General features: G+C 48.1%; 1 protein-coding gene across 3 annotated transcripts in view; it reads left to right on the forward strand.

Annotated features, from left to right (window-relative positions):
• Cyrib (CYFIP related Rac1 interactor B) overlaps positions 1-22,719 on the forward strand; it is a 118,080-nt gene that overhangs the window by 20,906 nt on the left and 74,455 nt on the right. For all 3 annotated transcript variants that reach the window (XM_051202720.1, XM_051202719.1, XM_051202718.1), the window contains exon 2: positions 14,303-14,355. The gene's annotated coding sequence lies outside the window, so the exon portion shown is untranslated. The remainder of the gene's footprint in view (positions 1-14,302; positions 14,356-22,719) is intronic.

Raw genomic sequence — 22,719 nt, forward strand, 5'->3', positions numbered from 1 at the left:
CTCTCTTCCTATAACAGCTCAACCACAGATCAGGACCAAACAACCTGCCAGGGGCTAAGGGATATGCCAGTCCCTCCTGAAGCTCTGTGTGGCTGCCTGCCAGTGGGAGAGGGTGGGACAAGAATGCTCCAGGCAGGACTGTGCACTGGATGGTGGTGCAGTCAGGCTAGCAAATCTAGAACAACACTACCTCTGCAGTGATGGGAGGGTTAGGTTACAGGGAGGCACCCCAGCAATCTGTGTCCTGGAGTGAGACAATGAAGTTGCACTTGGTAGGCAGGTGCATGTTTGAACTGTGGTGGGGGGCCCTGTGGTCATCACTGTCATGCTGAGAGATGCCGTGTCCACAGAGGCATTGGCTCTTTCTTCTCGCTCTGTATCTCTTGGCCTTAGCTTCCAGGACACCCGGGCCCCATCTGGACTCAGCCACAGCAATTGTTGCCAGCTCTCAGGTTGTTTTCTTCCGCTGACCTTTTCCTCTTCGGTTTGTAACCCTCGAGAGTGCACTTTTTATAAACTGCTTCAAGTTTGTTTTGGAGAGAAGATATAGACCTGGATAAAGAGCGGTGGACATAGGCTTGGTGGGCAGTGAGGGACTCTGGGGTGCCCTAGCAGAGGGTTGCACAAGTTCTATACTTCTTTGTGTGGGCTGAGCTGGCCGATCTTGGGCGTGGAAGGACAGGCCTGAGTGTCCTTGCTCTGCCTCCTCCTGCACTTGGGTGGGTATATTGCCCTCATGACGTAGCTTTGACAGATGGAGTGAGCCAGGGAGGCCTAGTTTATGTGTCTTCTGCTTTTATACATGGGTGTGGGGGGTGGGGTGGGGAGTGGGGGACAGGAAGGTGATTCTAAGTCAGAGGCCCAGGGGACATTTCCTCTAGTCAACTCATTCTTCGGATTTCACCAGGTTTTTTATTTATAATTTGTTTTGTTTGTTTGGGTCTTTTGTTTTGTTTGTTTGTTTGTTTGTTTTGAGACAGGGTTTTTCTGTGTAGCCCTGACTGTCTTGGAATTTACTTACTCTGTAGACCGGGCTGGCCTTGAACTCAGAGATCTGCCTGCCTCTGCCTCCTAAGTGCTAGGACTAAAGGCAAGCATCCATGTACTGCCATGCCCTTTATTCCCTGTATATGTTTTGCCCGCTTGTATGGACGTGTACCATATGTGTTCCTGGTATCCCCAGAGACCAGAAGAGGAGGTCAGATCCCCTGGGAATAGAGGTACACATGTGAGCCGCTTCTGGGAAGTGGACCCCGGAACCTGTCCTCTAACCTCTGAGACATGTCTCCTGCCCCTCCTCAGATCTTTTAAAAGGACCACTCAGCTCTTGCTTTGCTGTGGCCCTCAGTAGCTCCCTGTTCCCACTAAACAAAGCCAAGGGGATTCCGAGATCCTGCGGCCCCGCCTGCCTTCCGTGGTGCTCAGGGCTTTTCCTCACCCGCTGTGACCCTCCCGTGCCCTGCAGGTCAGCCTCTGCCTGGCATTGTGCACACTTCTCTCCCCAGTACAGACAGAGTCTCATTTATACCAGGCTGGCTTTGACTTCCCTCTGTAGGTGAGAAAGAGCTTGAATGTCTGATTCTCTTGCCACCTCCTCAGTGACAGCTGTTTATTGAGCACAGGTGGACACTGGGCTAAAGCTTAGGGACGCTCCCTGTCCCTTGGGTTTTCATGTCACCTCCTTAGCTTGGTCTTGGTAGTAGTGGTGGTGACAGGGTTTCTGTGTGTACCCCTGGCTGTCCTGGAACTTACTATGCAGAACAGGTTAGCCTTGAGCTCAGAGAGCCACCTGCCTCTGCCCTTGCTAGTGCTGAGATTAAAGGTGTGCACTGACATAGCCAAACAGTGTGTTCTGTGCCTGTTCGTGTACTCATGGGCATAGCCGTGTGCTGTAACTACTCTGTGTATCTGGGCATGGTGTCCCTCCCACACCTTTAACCCCAGCACTGAGAAGATGCAGGCAGGCTAACTCTGTGAGTTGAAGGCTACTTTGCTCTATGTAGAGAGCTCCAGGCTAGCCAGGGATACAGTGAGATCCTGCCGTTAAACAAACCAACCCCATTTATTTTGTGGGATTGAATGATAACTCTTTGAACATACATACAGTACCCACCTTGTGGGCACTAATGGTGTGTAGCCTACAGAAGCAAGTAGTTCTCTCTGTCCCATTGTCCTGTAGGCCATGGTCATCACAAGAGTCCTAAGAAGGGGGCCGGAAAATGAGCAGTTGCAGCCGGGGGCGGGTACACAGCTGAGGATGGATCTGACCCTACTCTTCCTGCTGGGGTTACAGCTGTGAACCACCGTGCCCAGGCGCTTGGCTATCTTTTTAACTGAGTGTGTTCTGAGGGTCCCCCCCCCCCCGTATTATTATCTGTATCTTCTTAGTGAGATCTGCTCTGTTGTGTGCAAGTCCCCACTCACCCAGGTAGTGGCTTGGGTCTGCTGGCTCTTTCCACTCCTGAGATGTATGTGCATACTGTCCGTGAAGGGGCAGTGGAAAATCAGACTCTGGGCTGTGTGTAGAGCCATGTTGACCTTGCAAGACGTCCTTGGGTTGACTGTGAGATATTAAGACGATGGGATGACCCAGAATGTGGCAACGTGCAGCGCCTGGGAGAGGTTAGAGAGTTTTACAGAACACCCCCACAACTGCCCATGTTGCGCTGTTTACCCATGAGTCAGAGGGTGTGAAACCACATGAAGCCCAAAGCCTGGAAAGGTACCATCCCTCTCCGGTAAACAGATGCCATGTTTCAGGGCCCCGGGAGATGCAGCCCAGAGAGAAGACCAGAGATCTTCTGTGTGCCACACACTTTTTAGTATCGGGATTCAAACATGTTGAAAGGAAGATGCAGTCTTTCCTAGGTGTCAGTGGAGAAAGGCAGACAGGAGCTGCTGCCCACCCATGCATGTGATGTCAGAGGTGACGTCACTGCCTGGCATCTTAGCTTTGACCTCTGTTAAAGCGTGGGGCTCAGTCGAATGCTCGCCTGCTGTGCACCGAGTCTAGCACCTGTATAAACTGTCGGTGGGAGTGTGCACCTGTGACGCCAGCATTCAGGAGGTGGCAGGATGTGGGTCAGAAGGACAAGGTTGTTCTTAGGCAGAATTTGAAGCCAGACTGGGGGGTATGTGAAACCCTAACTTAAAACAGTAACAGGTGAATCAACACCTAGGAGGCAGGGGAGTGTTGTCTCTGTTTGGTGTCTTAGAGAAGTTTCATTCATAGGCTCCGCCTGAAATGTAAACTGTGGACCCTTTTCAATTATCAGAGTAAAACCCCCTTTTGCAATAATTAAAATAACAAAGGTTTATTGAGCCCAGAGGCTTTCTAAGCCAGGCAAGTGGAGGCCCTGGGGCTCCCTGGGAGGGAAAACTGGGTTTAGGAGGCCATTACATAGTGGAGTCAGTCCTGTGAGAACCTGGGGCTTTAACCCAAGGACCCGAGCCATAGATGAGGATCTAAACTCTCCCTTTTCCTTGCACCAGGACACATGCCGAGCCTGGAGGTGGAAGGACCTCCCAGGGCTTAGAGAATGTTTGTCTGTGGGTTGAACTCCTTGGTGGTTTTGCAAGCCGTGTTAGAGGACCTTGAGCCAGTCTGCAAGCAGCAGGCAGCCATAGCAGGATTTATGTCAGTAGAGATAAGGTGGTAGAAGGGGCAGGGGGGGGGGGAGGGAGGGAAGGAGGGGACAGGGGAGGGAGGGGAGAGAGAGAGAGAGAGAGAGAGAGAGAGATGAAAGTGGGCTCCATGATGAGAGACGGAACGGATGTCCGGGCACCACTTCCTTGTGAGCCCTGACATGGGGCCAGGACAGGAAGTGGGGATGGGGGGCGGCAGCAGCCTGTCACCCACTGGACATTGAACCAGTTGATCTCAGGACTGCACATGACACTGGCAGGGCTTCAGCTAGCCAGGGTCGCTGAAGTTAAAGAGAATTATGTGTCAGGCAGCAATCTGACTGTGTGGGGCTGCCCCGTGGCCCGTTTGCTGCCTTCTGTCTCCTGTCACCCAGCGGGTGACTTTCTTCCAGGCGGCAAGATGTTACAGTAACTTGGGCACAAACTCGGTCTTCTTCCAAGTAACTACTGGGCTGAAGGCTCCTCGCTCCCGGGTCTGTTCCTGAAGCATCCTTTGGTTTGACAGCATCTGCTTAGGTGCCACACCACCCCTGGAGCACACGGAGGGAGGAATAGTCAGGAAACTTGAGTGCATCTGCAGAGGGGCATGGGGCTGTCAGTCAAGACAGCAGCTGTGCATGGCAGGCCAGGGGCTTTTCCATTCCTGGCCTCTGAGGCTTCTGCTGCATTGGTGATGTGCACGTGGGAGTGGGTATGGGGGGGATGGAGGGGGGAGGGAGGGGTGGCTGGTTCTGTGGCCTGCCCTTGTTGGGGTGGCTGCTGCAGGAGTCCACCATCCTTTTCCTTTCTCTCCTTCTCTTTTTTCATTTCTCCGAGGCTGCCTGTGCCCTGCTGCCTTCTTCATGCCCCTTCTTTCATTGGTGCCCAGGACTGATGGCCGGGAAGGGCGACACTGTCCCTGTGATAGTATCAGTTCTCTTGTCTGCTTATCCATACAGCGTGCGCTTCCTGCTCTATGGCGAGGTAGACAGACAGACAGACAGACTGACTGACTGATGATAGACAGACAGACAGACAGACTGACTGACTGACAGATGATAGATAGACAGACAGACTGAATGACAGATGATAGATAGACAGACAGACAGATGATAGATGGATAGACTGACAGACAGACTGACAGACAGACTGACAGATGATAGATAGATAGACAGACTGACAGACAGATGATAGATAGACAGACAGACTGACAACAGATGATAGATAGACAGACAGACTGACTGACAGATGATAGATAGATAGATAGATAGATAGATAGATAGATAGATAGACAGACACAGACAGATAGATGATAGGTCGATAGATGATAGATGGATGGATGGATGGATGGATGGATGGATTGATGATAGGTAGATGATAGATGAATAGGGAGAGGAGAGACAGGGAAAGAGGAGTGGAGGGAGGAAGGAGACAGAGAGAGGAGGGGAATAGAGAACCTCGCTGGCCTGTGGGTTTTTCTTTCTTTCTCTGCCGGATGCTGGCAAGTGTGAGGGCATGTGGGCAAGTGGGGCGGGCTCCACAGACAGCGCTTCCTTCCCAGCTGGGCGGGGAGCAGGCCAGTGAGCAGCTAAGGTAGTCTTCCTGCTAGTTAGACAACACCATGTGCCTGGGAAGAAAATGATTTCCCTCCCCTACACCACACCACGAACTTGCAAGTACTTCCAATGGGCCTTTTGCCGAATAGACTGTCGTGGAATATTATTTTAAGATGTGTTACATTTATTTATGCTGTGGAATATTTGTTTAGGGACGCAAAGATGTGTTGCCTCCTTTTATGCTGCATTTGTTTAACTCCGTGAAGCTGTGTTGCTTTGCCTGTCTAAAACACCTGGTTGGTCTAATAAAGAGCCGGACCGCCAATAGCTAGGCAGGGATAGGTGGATGTTCCAGGCAGAGAGAATAAATAGGAGGAGAAATCTAGGCTCAAGAGAACAGAGAAGAGCGAGTGAAGATGAAGGAGAGGACACCAGGGGCCAGCCACCCAGCCACATTTTCAGTCTTGGAGTCAGAAGTAAAGAAAGACATATAGAATAGAGAAAGGTAAAGCCCCAGAGGCAGACGGTAGGTGGGATAATTTAAGAAAATCTTGCTAGAAACGAGCCAAGCTAAGGCCAGGCTTGTATTTATTTGGGAGCTGGGTGGTGGGCCCCTCAAAGAGTAAAAAACAGCAACAAGCGGAAACTGCTTTGGGTAGCTGCTCCCTCGGGCTCTCAACGGTGTATGCCTTGTTCTCCTTTCTGGTGTTGCCAGATCACCTTAGCCAGCCGTCCTTTATTTGCACCCGGGTGTTCTGTGTCTCTCCACCCCTTCTTACCACCCAGTTCAGTTTTGTGGGCTTTGGACAGTGAACAGATATTGACATTAATTCTGGAAGTCTCGACTGAAGTATGAACATGGTCTCTTCTTAGTTCTGGGCACTGGGGAGATATGAAGTACCTCTGGCCGTGTGATTGGTCATCGTTGCCCGTGGAAGGTCTAGGCACCCAAGAGCGCCAGGGTCAGCTTGCCTGCAGGGTGGGGAGGAGGGGAAGGTTAGACAGGGGAGAAGCCAGGCATTTGTGTGGCCAGACTCCAGACCATAGAGTAGGCCATGAGGACAGTGTCACTAGACTCCGCTACTGGTACATACGTAGAAGAAGAGGGTGTATGCCATCTGAAGTGTTAGTCAACCACTGGGGTTGAGGTTAAGGGGCCCTGTTATACTTAGTACCTACCCCATCTGGAGTCCTATACAGTTTTATTTAGTAGGCTATTTTTATGGTTTTATTGAGGTGTATATAGCTGGTATGCATAAATTGCCCATATTTAACTTATAAATCTCGATGAGTTTAAACATAGTCACGTTTATTAGGTACACAGTGATGATGCCTAGGTGTCTCCTGAGGAAACTGGGTGACAGCAAGATGAAGGCCTGAGATAAAGAAAACAAAGTGTGAACTCCGGAAGTCAGCCTTGGCCACAGAGACTCAGCTGAGTGAGGATGGACAGGGATCTGGAATTCTGGCCCAAAAGTGCTCATATGTTGGCGTTCTGTTGTTGTTCGGTTTAAGATTTTTATTTTTCATTTTCCATGGATTTTGTTCAGCTACATGTTGAGAAGTCCTATTTTTAGACTCTCTCCTATGGCCCAGCGAGTTTCTGAGCACTGTGGAAAGGTTCTCCTAAAGAATGGTAGATGAAGCCAGGCGATGGCGGTACACTTGGGAGCAGAGGCAGGAGGAGGTCTACAAAGTGAGTTCCAGGATAGCCAGGACTGTTACACAGAGGAACCCTGTCTTCAGAGAAACAACAAACAAACAAGATGGCAGACGAAGAAACACGTTTCTTTGAGATGTCAAGTGCTGTGTTAAGTGGATCCCGCACTGGACGCAGGTCTGCCTGACTCCAGAGCTCCTTCCACTTTGAGGTGACTGGCTATTCAAGGCCGTATTTCATGTGCAAAGACCAGGTAGCCATCTTCCACATGGGGTCACTTAAGAGTATATTGATTATTGTGGAATAGAAGTTAAAATTCTGTTCCTCAACTGGCAGTCAGTAACCACACAGGCGGTGTAGCTGAAGACAGTCTGCATCATGATTTACCTTCTGCTGGACACCCACAACTGACCTCAGGAGCCCTGTGCCGGGTCAGAGCCAGGTCTGTGAATGGGGGGTGTGTTTGGAGATGATAAAAGGCTTGAGCAGGCTGGGGTACCCTGTGCGATCCATTGGGGAAGTGACCTGCTATCCTGATTGGGACTTGCATGGCCAGAGCTGGGAAAGTCTGTGACAACTTGGTCTCTCGGTTCACTACACAGTTTCCATGTTGATGCCACTGCTTACCGTTCTTAGGGCACAAGAAGGAGTGTGCTCTCGACCCACTCCAGCTGCAGGGCACAGAGATCCCAGACCTGGGAAGCTGTTCACTGGTGGAAGAGCTTGAGAGTGAGAGCTGCTAACGCAGGAAACATTTCAAACAGTATGGTCCCTCAGAGCCCGTCATCTGTAGACCAGGTCCCTAGATGGAGTATCACCCATCTTTCCTGTTAGTGATGACTTGTCTTTAAAGGCATCCCATCTTTATACCGAGAAGGTATTTGATCAGTACTTCTCCACTAATTCAAAAACATACTGCTGTTTATTCATTGGCCAGGGGGATTTACCTTTGTTCCCACGGTAGCTTATCTCATAGGTTTAGGGTTTGCTTGTGATGCTTCTGGGACTCTTGTGTGTCTATTCAGTATGTACTAGTGTATTTCCATCCTTATCTGTCTCCTCCTCAACTCCACAGTATGTTCATTAAGTCAAAGGACGGTTGAGTTGGGTTTTGAATGGTCATGTATAAGGTCTGAGGGTTGTAACTCTATGGTAGAGGGCTTGGGCAGTGACCATGGACCGTGGGCTCGGTCCCCAGGACCACAGACAGAACCAGACTTTCTTGAAGTGCAGTTAATACCAATGATATTTGTTAGGTCAAACAGACGGTTAGCTTGAGGCTCCCACATACTGTTTTTAACATTTACCGACATATTAAGTATCTGGTGTCTAGTTGCTGTCTCCCCCCCCCCCCCCCCGAAGGACAATGGGTAAAGGCAGACTTTTTGCTTGGATGTAGAGTTGCAAGTACAATTTCATATGCAAGTACTAGATCTTGGTGCCATAGGAAAATGCATTTATTTTATTTTGAAATAAGGTTGTACTATATAGCCCTAGCTGACCTGGTGGATCTTGGTTATGTAGATCTAGCTGGTCTCCAACTCAGAGAGATCCGCCTGTTTCTGCAGGGGTTGGAGACCTGTACCACTATGCCTGACTCAGAAAACTGTGAATGCAAGGTTGTGTTCTGCAAGTGCTTGGAAGGAAAGACAAAGAGAAACCTAGCTAAGGGACCCTGTTGCTGTGCATTAGCTTTGAACAAGATCTGCCTGGTGTCCTGGCACCACTTTTCTTGGCCCTGAGAGATGATATTGGGGTTTTTCTTACCCTTACAAAGGAGGCTCTTGTCTTAAGGTCTCCAGTGGACAAGATTACAGTGTGTGAGAATATTAACTGTAAAGAATAAAGAGACCTCAGATGAGGTGTGTGTGTGTGTGTGTGTGTGTGTGTGTGTGTGTGTTCATATGTTCACATGTGAATGGAAGTTGGCATGAGCTGTCTTCCCTGTACCTTACTTTCTGAGACAGGGTCTTCAATGAGCCTGGAGCTAGCCTAGCTAGCCAGCATGTATCTGCCAGCCTGCTGTCTCCTTCCATCCCACACAGGTATTATAGGTGTATGCTCCTGTGCCCAGCTTTTCACGTGCATGTATTGGAGATCAAACTCAGGTCCTCATGCTTGTGTGGCAGGGACTTCCCTGACCCAGACATCTCCCCAGCCTCTGACGCAGCTTTTCTATTGAAAGACCAATTGGAACCCCTTGGGCGAGCCACTCCACAGCCAGCCCACATTAGCAATTCAGTGCTTGGCTGGCCAGAAGAGCAAATGAAACATGAATTAGGTCTACATTCAGATTGTTCCTGTGTCGAGCTGTATAACATACTGATATTATCCAAATTAAAAACGAACGCTTCTGTGACTGCTCAGCCAGGCTGCCCACCCTGGGGGTGCTTTTGATCCAATTAAAAGTGTCAGGATGGATACTAGGGGCTAATAGAAAACAGCAATAAAATTAGGGGTGAAGTGGCTGAGAAGGGCAGGGAGACCCTCAAAAAGTTACCATTGTCTTCAACTGTTCGCTCCTTCCATTCTCTTTGAGGGCAAGTGCTGGTGCTGCCTCTGCCATCCGTCTGCAGGTATGTTGAGCCATAGTCACTGTGTGTTGCTGTAGCCAGGGTGTTTGTTCCCTTGGGCAGGAGACCCTTGTGGGCCATGCCCTCACCTCACCCTGGAAGGTGGAACCTTCTTCGGGTGCAAAAATTGCTTCTGGCTGTTTTTGTTTTTGCTTTTATTTTGTTTGTTGGTTGGTTTGTTTTTTCAAGACGGATTTCCTTGGCTTCTCAAACCTCTGGAAGCTACAGGGAGACGTTAGATTGAGGGAGGGACCCTTTGCAGGTAATGGTAGTGTCATGGTTCGCAGGTAACTCTGAGGAGAGAGTCTTTTCTGCACTAGCCTTGAATGGATGGATGCCCATGCGCCCGTGGCTTTAAGATACCCCTCCCCCTCCAAAAATTGCAAAAAAATATTAATTTACATAAATTGCTCTTTTTGTGACTTTCCCCACATCATTGCTAGTTTATTGCCAAAGCTTGCTAATGCTATGGAGTGCGTTTCAACCGTGTTTAGGAAAACGATGGTGAATTCCGAGTGAAAATAAGTCTGAAGTCCCATTCTTTATATTAGCCCTGTTCTTGGGGAAAGTTTTACCAAGTGAATAAAGTGATGATTGAGGTTTGCAGGGACTCTTACATGGTTCCTGGAATGGGGTAGGATTATGGGTGTAAGGTTATAATTTTATTAACGGGAATAGAGTGAATCATGGTCACCAAAAGAAAAAAAAAATAGTAGGTGATAAACAAGTCAATAAAGTTCCAAGATGAATTCGCAGAGGGGATGGAGTAATTATTTGAATTATAGTTGCTTGTTTAATTAACATTTATTGTCTTCTGGGTAGCAGGCACTGCTGGGTACTTTTACATCTGCTATTTTATTTAATTACAAAGAGTTCTTCACTTGCAGATAAGATTTCCCAGGGGCTTCCCTGGCCTAATGAGTTAGCCTGCCTGGTGTTTCTTAATCCCAGCTACTCCAAGAGATCACCTAGGGAGCAGAAGGGACTTCTGGCACTGTGGTTTCCTCCCCTGGGTTCCTGTTTACCTGTGCAGGAGTGACATCTAGCAGCAGTCAGCCCAGACTCTATGCAAGCTAGCAAAGTCATTTCACTTGCAGAAGATCATGCTGCCCTGAACTTCTCAGGGATGGATAAGCAACCATTGTGAAGTTCGGCAGCTGAGTTGGGGGTGCCATGTGGAATACACCCTTTGTCTGCCTCCCATAGAGTGGGGTAGGGAGCGTCGGGGTAATTTTGGAATGAAGCAGACTAGCAAAGGTGCCCTGAAATGTTTCAACTCCAGAATTTCCCAGGTTAATTTATAGTCTGCCTTCGCCTCTTCTGTGTTGATCAGCAACATCCTATAGTGACTTGCATACTAAGAGGCTGTGCATGTGTGGGGTGGAGTTGCACATGTAGGGGGTGGGGGTGGAGGGGTGTCAGAATAATTTACAGCCATCAGTTTTCTCCCTCCAACATTAGGGTCCTGGCAATGGAACTCAGGTCACCGGGGGTGGTGGCAAGGGGTGGTGGTGGCAAGCACCTTAACCCACCGAACAGTCTCACTGGCCCTCTTTCTTATTAGTGTATATGCATGCCCACATGTCACACACACACAAACACATATGCCAGCATGTGCCATGGTGCAAGTGTGGAAGTCATAGGACAACTTTGTTGAGTCAGGTCTCCTACGTTTACGTGGTGTCTAAAGACGGAACTCAGGTCTTCAGGCTTGTGTGACGAATACCTTTCTTTACCCTTTGGACTTTTTGTTGCCCTTACTTTGATTTTTTTTTTAAATACTTATTTGTTTGTTTATTTATTTATGTGGGGTATGCCATGACATTAATGTGGAGATCAGAGGACAGCTTTTGGGAGTCGGTTCTTGTGTGATGTTATGTTTGTGCTTTATCAAATAAAGCTTGCCTAAAGATCAGAGTGCGGAGCTAAGCCACTAGTTAGCCACACCATGTAAAGGCAGTGGTGCCACACACCTTTAATCCCAGCACTCCGGAGACAGAGGCAGATGGATCTGTGCGAGTTCAAGGCCACCCTGGGCTACACAAGATTGATTCAGTCTAAAAGAGAAACAGAGCTCACAGCTTTGATCCCAGCACTTGGGATCACAAACCCTCCCATCCCATCACTAGGGCGGCACACTCTGATCTCTGGGCAAGCTTTATTTGTTAGAGCACAAGCGAAATATCACCACGAGTTCTCCCCTGCTACCATGTGAGTCCTGGGCATCCAACTTAAATCATCAGGGTTGACAGCAAGCATCTTGACCCCACTCAGCCATCTTGACACCCTCACCACCTCTCCACCTTGTATTTTGAGACAAGATCTTTCACTGGCCTGTAGCTTCTTACCAAATAAGTCAGGCTGGATGGCCAATGAGATCCAGGGCTGCCTGGGGCCACCCCAGACATGGGACAAGCAGGCTCCTCTGGTAACCTATCCTCCCAATCCCTCTTACCTGCAGCCTCTTGTGCTGCAGGATGTTTACTGCTCGGATAGACTCCTCCTGCTGCAACTTGTCTCGTAGCTGTCACTGTGGATAGGACACCTTTGGGGAAGCCTTGCTGACCACTTTCATCTGGCTGAGCTGATGGAATGCCATTGTCCACCCCTGTCCTCACCTGCTCTGGCCATCCTGGCCTGTTCAGTTGTAATTGCTTCCCTTCTACGCTTGCTCCCAATCTGAGAGCCCTTGGTGGCTGGAAAGCTCAGCGTGTGGCCTCCCTCTGGAGCCACACTGCTTGTCCTGTGGGTGCTTGGGGGACTCGGGCATCTTCACCATAACAAAGGCTGCTGGAACTCGGAGGGGCCTTGGTCAGGTGGTGAGTCTTAGTTCAGGTTCTCTCTGCAGGAAACTTGGGGGCGAGAAATTGGGACTTGTCTTTAGATACCACCCTCCCTCTGCTGTAGATACTCTGTGTCCAGGGCTTGCACCTAAGTCAAACAGTGGCCAGCATCCTTAGTGTTCTGAAAACCAAGCAGCCAAGTTTTTGTGAGAGTTCCCATGCCTTTTCTCATTTCTAGGACTTTTACAAGGCCTTAAAACGTTTCCCATGTGGACAACATGCGGCAGTTGCGTGTCTGTGTGTGTGTAGTACGAATACACCTGTATAATTTGCTAATTGTATGTATGTACATGTGGTTTGCTATGACATGGCTGAGCATATGTGTGGTATATTTATGCATGTGTGGTTTATTCATGGCATATTTGTCATGTGATATGTACACAGGGTATATGAGTTAGTTGTATATGTGATTCATATATGTAGTATGAATGTATGTGGTATGTGCATATATTATGTGCATGTGTGTGGTGTATGATCACATTGTATGTGATAATGTTGTATGGGCTTAAGTGGAATATGTGTGATGCATATTCATTGTATGTGTGGTGTGTGACATGCATGTTTATATGTGTGTGGTGCATGTTTCATTTGTACATGTGTGGTATGTTATGGCATGTGATGTGTTAAGTGTACATTGTGCTTGTATGTGTGTAGTTGCATGGTGTAGTGCGGTACATACAGGTATATGACATGTATAGTATTTGTAGTGTGGGTTATACTTGTATATGGCGTGCATCTGTGTGTGGTATGGCGTGTGCTTGTAGTTCATGTACATGTATGCATACACATTTGAGGATGTGGCTGTGAGCATGGCTTAGGCATGCTCTTTGCCTATGCCACTTGTGATGAGGGTTACACTAAATGGTTGCAGTGCGCAACCATCAGCCAATTACTGCTCAGAAGTAGATCCCCCTTTCTCATTCCGATATCTCTTACCTTTTCCTCTCCTCAACCCTCCCCCGCCTTCCCCCTCTCCTTCCCCTGCCTCATTTCTCCTCCCCCCTCCTTCCCCTCCCCCTCCCTCTCCTCCCTCCTCCCTCCCCCTCCCTCTCCTTCCCCCTCCTCCCCCTCCTTCCCCCCTCCCCCTCCCTCTCCTCCCCTCCTTCTCCCCCTCCTCCCCTTTCTCCTCCCTCCTCCCTCCCCCTCCTCTCCCTCATTCTTCTCCCCCTCCTCCTCCCCCTTCTCCCCCCTGCCCCTCTTTCTTTTGTGATGGCTAGAGCTATTTTAAGCACTGAGAGAAATATTTGATTAGCATCCCTGACATGTGCCATGGGGATCATGTAGCTAAGGATAGCTTTGAACATAGCCCAACACAAAATTGAGAACTTACTTAAAACATGGCATTTTAAAAAGGCCTGATTTTGTTCATTTATTTTCCTTTTTGAGATAGGGTCTCAGTCCAGCCCTTGATGGTCTGGAACTCGCTCTGTAGACCTGGCTAACCTTTAGCTCACAGAGATCCACTTGCCTCTGCCTTTCTACCTGCATGAGTTTATGTGTGCCACATATGTGCACATGCCTGTGGAGACCAGAACTGGAGTGACAGGTGGTCTGATGTGGGTGATGGGAAGTGGCCCTGGTCCTCTGTAAGAGCAGTAAGCGCTCTTACCCACTGAATGATCTCTCCACTCCAAACATGCGATTTCCTTGTGTGATTCCATACATTCTTTTTCCTTGTTGAGGAAAAACAAAACAAAATAAAAAAAAAAAAAAAAAAAAAAAAAAAACCCCAAACTTGTGGCTGTCCTGGAACTCGCTATATAGACCAGGTTGGCCTTGAACTCACAAGAGATCCTCCTGCCCAGCACTTCACAGCCCTTGAGTGTGTTCTTTGTAGATCACACCACGTTACCATGTCACCAGTGTGAAAAGACTGGATGCTTTGCCATGGTCTGTATGAATGGTGTTTAAAACTCTTCTTCTGGGGCCATGTTACTAGCATGGGGAGGGGGGAGGTAACAATGGTGAAGGCTAGGATTTACCGGGGGCTGTTGGAATGCTGAGTCTGCTGTAGCTTATGTAATCCTTGCTGTCACTCTTTTACAGGAGGAGAAACTGAGGCCTGGAGTTTGAGCAATTCCTTCAAGGTGACCACATTGGTAAGTAACAGACTTGTCCTGGGCCCCTAGCGCCCTCCCCCCACCCCACCCCCCACATCCTGCACTCCCCATTCTCACCCTGAAGGGAAGACAGAATGGGCAGCTGTGGCCAGGAGGTGGCTTCCACTTTGGTAGATGTGCCTCTGGCTTGTTGAAGTGACAGCACATAATGTGGTTTTTTTTTTTCTTCTTCTTCTTTCCTTTTTCTTGTGTTGAGAGCCCACGGGCTGTTGAGTCAGATTCATAGTTTCAGTAACTAATTTTGGGGTGCTGGTGACACTTTTGCACTTCCTGTCTGTCCTAGGGAACTGGACTGTGTGCAGTCACTGTCCCTGCCAGCTCTCACTACAATTCTACAAAGCTCAAGTTCAGAGTGGGAAAGTACTTTGCCCCAGTCCCTCAGTTTTTGGGGGTACAGTCAGTATTTGCAGCTGGCTTGCAAGCCAGTGCTGTTAGCCAGTGTAATTTTTGTCACCCTCTGAGGGCACCTGTGACAAAATCATTCCCTTTGCGCTCAAGTACCCCCTAGCGACACCTTCTGTTTCTCTTTCCTGTGCTTCTTGGTCTGCTCTCCATTTTCTACGGGGCAGGCCAAGTTGGAGTGAGGCTTCATTATTGCATGGAACCCTCATTGCAGTGTCTCATAGCAGCCTCTGCTCTGGCGTGCTTTTAATGTTTATTTTAATGGGGCTGGGCATGCGGTAAAACATAAATCTTAATCTTACAGCTGGGTGGATGTTGACTGTCGTAACCCAATTTAACTGCCACAAATCAGGAGACTCAGGGTTCCCATCTCTTTCCTACGCTGATCTGTATTGTGGTCCTGTTTTTTTTAACTTACACATATGTAAACATAATTGTTCAACAAAGCAAACGGGAGACCAAAAAAAAAAAAAAAAAAAACCGCGTAGGTGATCGTGTCATTTCATCTGGCGGTGGTGGCGGCGGGGCAGGGAGGGTGATGGTGCATTAGTGAGTGTGTATAGGAGGAATGGATCTGCTACTCTCTGTTAGCCTTTGTTTTGGGGGCCTTTTAAAATATAAGCATCTTGTCCCCTCAAGTGTCTCCTGCATTTCTAGACTTGAATTATCACACAACATGTCCCCCAAATCCAAAATGGCTTTTGTATGCGTGGTCAGCTTAAGAAACTTGGTCCGGTGCTAAAAGAAAGACTGTGCTGTATATCCTAAAAGACAACCTGCCAGTCTTCAGTGTGGGTGGGGCCTCATGGGATTTTCGGCCTACTTTGGGGTTTTTCAGTTTCTCATATTACATGCAGACATTAGATGCTAAACCTGGAGTCAGCTGCATTTTATAAACATTTTGTGTTTATTATTGAGTGGGGAGGGGATGCACATGCAGACATCAGGTGACAACCTTTGGGTCTCTTCTTTTCGTTCACCTTGATGTGGGCTCTGGGGCTTAAGCTCCGGTCCCCAGGCTTGTACGGTAAGGGCCTTCACTTGCTGAGCGCGCCGGCAGCCCATAAGCTATAATTTTAATGCCCATAGAACTGGAGCGTGGGTGAGTGGTTTCATTGGATGTGGTGAGCTGGAAGTTTCTGGTGGATGTGAAATACCAAGCTGATTTGCATAGACGCTTCCCAGTACTAATGTAGAGTTGATGGACATAAGAGCAGTTGCCATAGAGAATACTACTTGTCATCACATGGTGGGACTAAAGGAGAAGCCATGTGAGAAAACTTAAGAATGAGATGTCCTGTAATCTTTGAGTTCTGTGAAACTGTGAGCAGATCAGTATTAAGGGGAAGACACTCAGTGAAGAGGGTTATAGAGTGTTGCTGGAGCCTTCTTGTCTTGCCAGGTTCCACTACTGATTTGCCCCTAAATAAGCACACAGAGACTTGTATTAATTATTAAACTGTTGGCTGATGGCTAGGGCTTTTTATTGGCTAGCTCTATCTTAATTATTAACTCATTTATATTAATCTGTGTATTTCCATGTGGTCTTGGCTTCCTGGAGAAATGTCTGGATCTGTTACTCCTTTGGCAGCTACATGGCATCTCCTCAAGCTCTCTCTCTCTCTTCATCTCCCTCTCTCCTATCCCTCTCTCCCTCTCTCCCTCTCTTCTCTCCCTCTCTTTCTCCCTTTTCTCCTCATCTTCTAGTCTTGCCTGTCTTCCTGCCTCTACTGGTTATTGGCCATACAGTGTTTTATTCATTAACCAACAAGAGAAACATATATACACAGAAAGACATTCCTATCAACACACCCTCAGTTTCCACTGTAGTTTATATTGATGAGCCAGTAAATGTTTACAGCAGTCGATCAAGGGAAAGAAAAAAAAAAAAATAGCTGGTTTGTAGCATTTCATGATTTCTTTTTTTTTTTAGATTTTCTTTTTTTAGATTTTTTTTTTTAATAACATATATAATGTTCTGTCTGCAGGCCAGAAGAGGGCACCAGATCTCATGATAGATGGTTGTGAGCCACCATGTGGGTGCTGGGAATTGAACTCAGGACCTCTGGAAGAGCAGTCAGTGCTCTTAACCTCTGAGACATCTCTCCAGCCCCGAGACAGGGTTTCTTTGTAGCTTTGGAGCCATCCTGGAACTGGCTTTATGGACCAGTAATTTTTATTTTTTATTTTAATTTTGATACATTTGGGTGCTTTGCCTGTTTGTCTGTCCATACACCACATGTGTGCACCACCCATGGAGGCCACAGTAAGGCATCAAACCCTCTGGAACTGAAGTTACAGATGGTTGTTAGCCAGCCATGTGGGTGCTGGGAACCAAACCCAGGTCCTCTGGAAGAGCAGCCAGTGTTCTTAGCCACTGAGCCACCCTGGAGTCCTGTGTTTGCTGATTTCTGTGGTGTAAACATTCCCAGCATGAGCAGTGGCTCTGAACCTGGAGTTGAAAAGCGTGAACGTGGTCAGGGTCTCTTTGAAAGAACGTGACCTGGTTCCAGCACACGTTGGCTGACATGTTCCTGCTATTTTAGGCTGTGCCTCTGGGTTGTGCATCTGGAGTGGAATTTCCAGGAAGTAGTAATGTCATGGGTGATTCATAGCGGCGGGAAGAGACAATGGGACAGGAGCAGAGTTCTGCCCTTCTTTTCCCCCCACCTTACTTAAAAAACAAAACAGGAAAGCAGCCTTCTGTGGGTGTAGGCAGAGGCTTGGCGCAGTCCTTGTGTGCTGGTTAGAGTGAGAGCTATTTCGCCTCTGAAGAGCAGCCTGGCAGATCTGCTGAGCTTCGAGCGTACACGCTCTCCAACTCTGCAGTTCTGCTTCAAGATTTTGTTTTGTTACGGTTTTGTTTTTCGGCAACTTCTCACCACGAGGCCTAAGTTTCTCTGGAGTTTGCTGTGCAACCCAGGCTGGCCTCCAGCTTGTGATCCTCCTGCCTCAGTTCCCCAAGTACTTTACTTAATTGTCACAGCAAGACCCTGAGAGCGACTTAGATATATATCAGTAAGGGGATGATTGGATGTGGATCCCTAAAGTGAGATGCTGTTCACAATAGTGAAGCCGGTATGCTGTGAAGAATTGAGTTCCCAGATACATTCCTGTTGTTGTTAATTCAATTTGTTCTGTGACAACCCGAGGGCACTGGCTCCTCTCCCTCAGGATCCACCAGTAGCCAGTAGCTCCCCAGGGAGGGGTAAGTCCCGTGTATCCCTCTACCACCCGTGCGTGACTGTAGACAGAACCCGACCTCCGTGGACCCAGTTCCGGCAGCTGTGCTCGTGTGAGTTCATGCTTGCATCGCCTGCTGCGTCGTGTGCAAGAGAAAGCATTGTGTAGTCCTCCCTCCTACCTTCCGACCCTCATACCTTTCTTCCCCCTGCTCCAGGGTGTTCCCAGAGTGTTAGAAGGAGGGCTGTACGTGTCTTTTGGAGGGCTGAGCACCCAGCTGTCCCTTTGTCTTGGGACCTTAACCAGCCGTTAGTCTCTACTTTCACTACTGTTCATTCATTGCCAAGAGAACTTCTCTGACTCAGGTTGAGAGTAGCATGTGTCTGGATGTAAACATAAAGGTTTAGGAGACAGTTTGACAGCACGCCAACTTAGCTAAACGCTAGTGTCAAGTTCCATCTTCCCAGGGTGTGTGACCTCCCAGCCATGGGTTTTGGATGGGATTTACAGTGTGAGATATGAACTAAAGCAGTTGGGTGTCCCATAACAACTGTGCCACTATCGCAGGTGTAGGAACACCTTGCCTGGCAGATTAATGTTGTAATTTGTAGGGTTCTCAGCGGCGCAAAGCCACTGATGTCTTTTATTTACCAGTAGCCCGCATAGCATCTTTCATCGTGAGAGCTAGAGGGCAGGGAGGAAGTTTTCTGCTCAATTCCTGCTTTAGTTTTCTATCTTTCAATCAAGGTGTGTGGTGTCTTCAGCAGGAAGGTCTTACAATCTGGTTTCAACGGGCCATCAAGAGGCAAGAGTCTGTATCCTCTGGGGCTTCGCTGGCCAACAGCTCCTAAGGTAGCCAGGATATCTTTTTGCAATGTACGGAAACGTATACATGTAAGCATTCACATGTGTGTTAAAGAGGGAAGGAAGCATGGGTGTTTATACATTATCTGCCTTCATATACAGCATGCATTCTTGCTTGGCTCTGTTTAGAGTGGAAACATGTAGTGAATAGATGGAACCTGGCTGCATATCCTTTTGTATGCATTTGAAGGTTTAAAGTTATTATTATTATTATTTAAGATAGAATCTTGTTTTATATCCCAGGCTGACATAGAACTTGTTTTGTATCCCAGAACAGTCTAGAACTTGCCATCCTCCTCCCTCCCAAGAGTCCCGGGGTTTTAAGAGCATACTACCACGCTGGGTCATGTCTTGCTTTTTGATGAAGAATCAGCTAAGAGACTACTTAGGACCAGGTGTGGAGACACTTCGCTGATAATCCCAGGACTTGGAGAGGCGGGCAGAGTGAAAGGCCAGCTTGGGCTAGATAGAGGAATTCTATTACAGAGCAAAACAAAACTGCCCGGGGAGCCCCTCACATGAGAGTCCTTCCCGTTTTTAGAGGGACTTAGCAAGTCTCCAATGGGAAGTCAGTGCTAAGTGCTTGCTAGCATCTCTCTGTGTTTTTTGGTCTAGTCCATACATATGCCACTGTAGCTCCTCATTGACTCTGCCTGGATTCTCAAGCAATACAGCAAATAGGTGGCAAATATCTCCGAGTCCCATTTTCAAGAGAGAGAGGGAGAGAGAGAGAATATGTGTGTGTGTGTGTCCTTGCATGCAGTTTGGGGGCATTAATTATTTCGAGGGTTTTTTGAAGAAGTTCACACAATCACTGCTCAGCCATCCAAGGGGTTCAGAAGGTCCCTCAAGCTTCCCTGCTACCTTTCACTAATCCTTGGTAGTCCCCCTCCCCCACCCCCAGGTGTTACATGGAAGCATTCTGTCAGTATTAATTGTCTCAACTTGAAGCTATTTGTTCTGGGAAGCAAGAACTCTTGTTTCTGGAACAAATGAATCCCCGATGTGTTTAGGGAGCGATGAAGGCGGCAATTTGTCCCCCTGTGTCATCCATTTTTAGACTTATTTGATCTGCCCACCGACTCTAGAGGATGTATCATCAAAGGCCCCACAGACACTGGCTTCTGGAGACTGACAAAGAACAGTTATGGCCTTTCTTAGCAAAATAGATGTCCCCAGAGGAGCGCTCATTGTTGGTGTTGTTTGCTGTGGTTGGCCACATGTGGAACTCCCGAGCTGTTTTGTAGGACCAGAGGGTTCTCCCTTGGTGCTCCTTGGCACAGTTTGGAAATAAGTGGGTTATCCATCTTGAAAGGCTTTTGTGGCACTGCCTGTGATTTGGTGAACAGTAACCCAAGTAGGAAAGCAACAAGCTTACAGAGTCAGGAGATGGCCCAACCCCATCTCCTGTCACGTGTCCCCAAATGATGATTTGGCCATGGTATTTTTCATATCTCTCAAGGCAGTGGGTTTTTTTTGGGGGGGTTGGGGGTTTCATTCAGAGATCCATTATGCACTTGGCATATCCTTGCCCGCTCTGCAAGCTGGGACTCAGGGTTTTAGTTTACTGAAAGATGGATGCAAATCAACAATGTTACCTGACCCCCTCGGACAGCCATTCTGTCTTCATTGCCAGAGTAGAGGTGGGAAGGAAGCAGGTTTAAATACCATTGCCCCGGGAGACCCTTTCCTGATGCCACTTCTCAGGCTCATGTTGCACGGGGTAGATTTTAAGTTGGCTGATACCTTATTGGCTTTCCATAGCTATGGGAAAGGGTGGCTGGCTCCATCTCCATGTCAGACTGTGACTATAAAAGAAAGGCGGCGTGAATCAATTTGCTTCCTGTACTCAGAGAAATTCAGTTCCCTCTTGCGGGGGTTCTTTCCATCTCCAAATGACTCCAGCTTGATCTGGCTTCTGCAGGGAGGAGATTTGATTGTTTATTCAGTTGAAATGTTTAAAGATAGAATTTGAGGCGTAGAGCATCAAAAGCTTAAAGTCTTGCCAAGTCTAGACAGTTTTTCATCTCTTGATGAAATACATTTCCTTTCCACATTGTGGCATCAGATAGCAGTTAGCAGTTCTAGTAGCTGTAACAAGGTCACCTTCCTAATAACCCAGCAAAAAGTCTCAGAAGTGATCCTACTGTCTGAGATTTCCATCCCCGAAATGGTCTGTGCTGCCAAGTAGGCTCATTACTGTGAACATTCTAGGCCAAATGCTTGCCCCTGGAGAATCCAGGCTGGGGGCTGGGATACAGGGACAGAGAATGAAGCAAGGTGCTCCGTGCCTAAGGCAGTCTGGCAACAGTTTTTGAAGGATGGCTAGGCAAGAGCGAGCAAAGGATGTCCAGCGCGGGTAGGTGGGTTTTTAATTCCTGTTTACTTGATGAGTGAATGAACGGCGGAGTGGGCAGAGGAGGGCTGGAGGAGGGAGAGCTGGTTGTATGGTACTTGCCGCGTGTCTAACAGATGGAGCTTTGCGGAGAAGGGGGACACAGCCTTGAAATCCAGCCATTCCATTAACTGAAATATTAACAAGAAACATGAGAATGACTGACACGTGATAGCGGTTTCTAGGTGTCTGAAGGGCATCGGCAGGGCAGGAGCTACAGTTGGGTCCCTACTCTGTGTCCTACGTAGGTGCTGGGATAGACACTTTAAATTTTTATTGGGAAATCAATCAGTGCTGACTATAGAAAAATCTCAAAAGTGGGCCAGCCAGATACCTCAGTGGTTAAAGGTGCTTGGTGCCAAGCCTGACCACCTGAGTTCAATACCCGGGACCCACAGGTAGAAGTGGAGAACCAACTCCCGCCACATGCTCTCTAGCCTCCCCCCATGTTCACCCCCACCTCTCAAACATATCCTGAAAGTCTTATAAACTTTACTGTCTCGGGCTAATTGTAATTAATATCCGGATGTGTCTTTTGGTCTTTTTCCTCTAGTTACATTGCATTTGGAAGCTTACACGTTTATCTGCTTGTTTAGTTTCAGATTGAGTTTTGTTGTGTGGTCTTTGGATTCTCCACAGCCCCCCTGCCTCAGCCTCCTGAGTGCTGGGATTAGAGGTGCACACCACCGTACATACATCTTATTTAATCTTGATGATTTGTGTTTGTCAGGAAAAGACACTTTAGAGGCGTGGCCCCTGATGGGACCAGAGTCTGTCTTCTGCCAGGCTCACAGGCCTCCTTTTGGTTTCTAGGGTTTTGGGTTGGCTGCTGTCTGCCTGGCAGGCTGCACTGTATACAACAGGATTTCATTAAGATGTACTCTTAGAATGTTGATGGTGTTTCCTCTGCATGTCCACTCATTCGGGTACCCGGTCAAGTACTCAGGGATGATTTCATGGGGCGCTCTTTGGGCCAGTGAATGAGGCAAGCCCCTGCTTCCCTGGAGTTTGAGCATAGGTGTGTTCCACATCTGTTCTGGTTGTTAGTTATCCCTCTGGGAGGATGCTGGACTGTGATAGTGACAACCACACTAGTCTGCAGCCTCTGTTGTGTAAGCACAAGGCACAGCTGATAGCTGGGAGACCTTGTTTAATGTACATACTCCTGTGGGCTGCTGCTCCTAACGTGTGTGTGTGTGTGTGTGTGTGTGTGTGTGTGTGTGTGTGTGCCTTCTCTCATCTCACTTTCCTGGGGCTATCTGTGCAGCCTACCATTGTGTACTTCAGATATGACCTTGGTTTCTGAACCCAAGAGCAGAGCCCATGGTTTGTAGCAAGGTCAGCTTCAGAAAGGGAGGGAAGTATGAACTGTGTGAGCATGGTCTCTCCTGTTCCTTTCATGGCTTCTTTAACCCCAGGGAGATAGGTGTAATTACCCCATTGTGCGGAACAGAAGGGGGGGGGGCTTGGTTGTTTGATAGCTCCAATCCATTCATTCA

Source organism: Phodopus roborovskii, unplaced genomic scaffold (assembly GCF_943737965.1).
Source record: "Phodopus roborovskii unplaced genomic scaffold, PHOROB, whole genome shotgun sequence".
Classification (NCBI taxonomy): Eukaryota; Metazoa; Chordata; class Mammalia; order Rodentia; family Cricetidae; genus Phodopus; species Phodopus roborovskii.